This window comes from Bison bison, unplaced genomic scaffold (assembly GCF_000754665.1).
Source record: "Bison bison bison isolate TAMUID 2011002044 unplaced genomic scaffold, Bison_UMD1.0 scf7180017864376, whole genome shotgun sequence".
NCBI classification, from domain to species: domain Eukaryota; kingdom Metazoa; phylum Chordata; class Mammalia; order Artiodactyla; family Bovidae; genus Bison; species Bison bison.
This window is the reverse complement of record NW_011494948.1, coordinates 2,968,122-2,970,762: the sequence shown is the minus strand read 5'-3', so window position 1 is coordinate 2,970,762 and position 2,641 is coordinate 2,968,122. Positions and strand designations below refer to the sequence as shown.

The following is a 2,641-nucleotide window of genomic DNA, read 5'->3' as shown; positions in this document are numbered from 1 at the left end:
CATGACCACAGGAAAAACCATAGCCTTGACTAGACGAACCTTTGTTGGCAAAGTAATGTCTCTGCTTTTGAATGTGCTATCTAGGTTGGTCATAACTTTCCTTCCAAGGAGTGTCTTTTAATTTCATGGCTACAGTCACCATCTGTAGTGATTTTGGAGCCCAGAAAAATAAAGTCTGACACTGTTACCGCTGTTTACCCATCTATTTCCCATGAAGTGATGGGACCGGATGCCATGATCTTCGTTTTCTGAATGTTGAGCTTTAAGCCAACTTTTTCACTCTCCACTTTCACTTTCCTCAAGAGGCTTTTGAGTTCCTCTTCACTTTATGCCATAAGGGTGATGTCATCTGTATATCTGAGGTTATTGATATTTCTCCCGGCAATCTTGATTCCAGCTTGTGTTTCTTCCAGTCCAGTGTTTCTCATGATGTACTCTGCATATAAGTTAAATAAACAGGGTGACAATATACACCCTTGACGAACTCCTTTTCCTATTTGGAACCAGTCTGCTGTTCCATGTCCAGTTCTAACTGTTGCTTCCTGACCTGCATACAAATTTCTCAAGAGGCAGATCAGGTGGTCTGGTATTCCCATCTCTTTTAGAATTTTCCACAGTTTATTGTGATTTACGTAGTCAAAGGCCTTGGCATAGTCAATAAAGCAGAAAAAATGTTTTTCTGGAACTCTCTTGCTTTTTCTATGATCCAGCAGATGTTGGCAATTTGATCTCTGGTTCCTCTGCCTTTTCTAAAACCAGTTTAAACATCAGGAAGTTCACGGTTCACATATTGCTGAAGCCTGCCTTGGAGAATTTTCAGCGTTACTTTACTAGCGTGTGAGATGAGTGCAATTGGTATACATGTATCCCCTTCCTCTTGAACCTCCATCCCACCTCCCTCCCCATTCCACCCCTCTAGGTTGTTACAGAGCCCCAGTTTGAGTTCCCTGAGTCATACAGCAAATTCCCACTGGCTATCTAGTTTACATGTGGTAATGTAAGTTTCCATGTTTTAAAGTTCAAGGCAGTTGTGTTCTTGCCTTGAGGGACTTTGCTCCTGGCAAGAACTTTTTTAAGGCTCAGCAGTTTATTTTATTTATTATTTATTTTAAGATAAGTAAGCCTTTATTTTCTCATTTCACAAATAATGCTGGCCAGGTTGGCTGCTTTTTGGTGATTAGTCAAAGAGACCGAATCCCATATCCTCGTCCGACTCCTCTGACACTTCCTTTGCTTCAACCTTGGCCAGGGTTGCAGTGGTGGCAGCAGCCACAAATGCAGATGGATCAGCCAAGAAGGCCTTGACCTTTTCAGCAAGTGGGAAGGTGTAATCAGTCTCCACAGACAAAGCCAGGACCCACTTGTACCCATTGATGATAGAATGGGGTACAGATGCAACAGTCAGGTAACCAATCTGTAGGCATAGGCTGGGAACATTGCGGACACCCTCCAGGAAGCGGGAATGCAGAGTTTCCTCTGTGGTGTCAAGCACTGCAGGGTTGTAGATGCTCCCATTGTCAAACACTTGCTGGATGACCAGCCTGAAGGAGAAGGGGGAGATATTCAGCATGTTCAGCAGCATGGCTTCGCTGGCGCCCACCTTGTCTCCAGTCTTAATCAGCTGCACATCGCTCAGGATTTCAATGGTGCCCCTGGAGATCTTAGTGGTAATGCCTAAAGCCTGGAAGAAGGAGGTCTAGTTGGGCCCCAGACCAGCATTCTGGGCCAGCACAGTGACTTCACATGGCACTATGGCACCAGCACAGGCGACAGCTGGCATCTTGTTGGCCAGCAGTATGTCCCTGATCTCAGTGAGGTCCTCCTTGGTGAACACGAAGTCCACGTTCCCCCAGATGTAAGGCAACAGTTTCTCCAAAGCTGGGTTGTTTTCCAGATGCCCTCGGATTGCCTTGTGCATCATCGTGTTCTTGCCCATCAGCACCATAGCCTTCCGCGGAGGGACATGCAGATCTGCTGCATCTGCTTGTAGCCCATGTTGTCTGCTTAATGAAGCATTTTGGATAATCATCCAGAAGTTGGATGATCTTAAGGAAGTAGCTGGACTTCCAGGTTGCCCTATCTTCCCTGGGCATCATGGCGGTGTGTCAGGGATTGCCATGCAGGGTTTAAAGACGGTGTCACTCACACGAGGACGCGTGGGGAGAGAGAGGCTCAGCAGTTTAAAGACTAAAGTCATTGACCCACCTTCCTGGAAGCTTAGGTACAGAGGTCATTGAAACAGAGGTTTGGTCTAGCTCTCTGAAGCATGGAGTCAAATAGAAGACTGCAGACCAACAGAGAAAGTTTGGGCCAGATAAGCAGGGTGTTAGTTTTTCTAACAAATCACAGCAGGATCTTCTATGACCCACCTCCCAGAATATTGAAAATAAAACCAAAAATAAACAAATGGGACCTAATTAAACTTAAAAGCTTCTGCACAACAAAGGAAACTATAAGCAAGGTGAAAAGATAGCCTTCAGAATGGGAGAAAATAATAGCAAATGAAGCAACTGACAAAGAACTAATCTCAAAAATATATAAGCAACTCCTGCAGCTCAATTCCAGAAAAATAAATGACCCAATCAAAAAATGGGCCAAAGAACTAAACAGACATTTCTCCAAAGAAGACATACAGCTGTCT

The 2,641-nt window shown here is 44.7% G+C and overlaps 1 pseudogene across 1 annotated transcript; it reads right to left on the bottom strand.

Annotated features, from left to right (window-relative positions):
• Positions 1 to 1,177: 1,177 nt before the first annotated feature.
• Positions 1,178 to 2,093, bottom strand: LOC105000923 (annotated as a pseudogene). The gene has a single exon (XR_826800.1). The product of XR_826800.1 is annotated as a 60S acidic ribosomal protein P0 pseudogene (transcript).
• Positions 2,094 to 2,641: the final 548 nt, after the last annotated feature.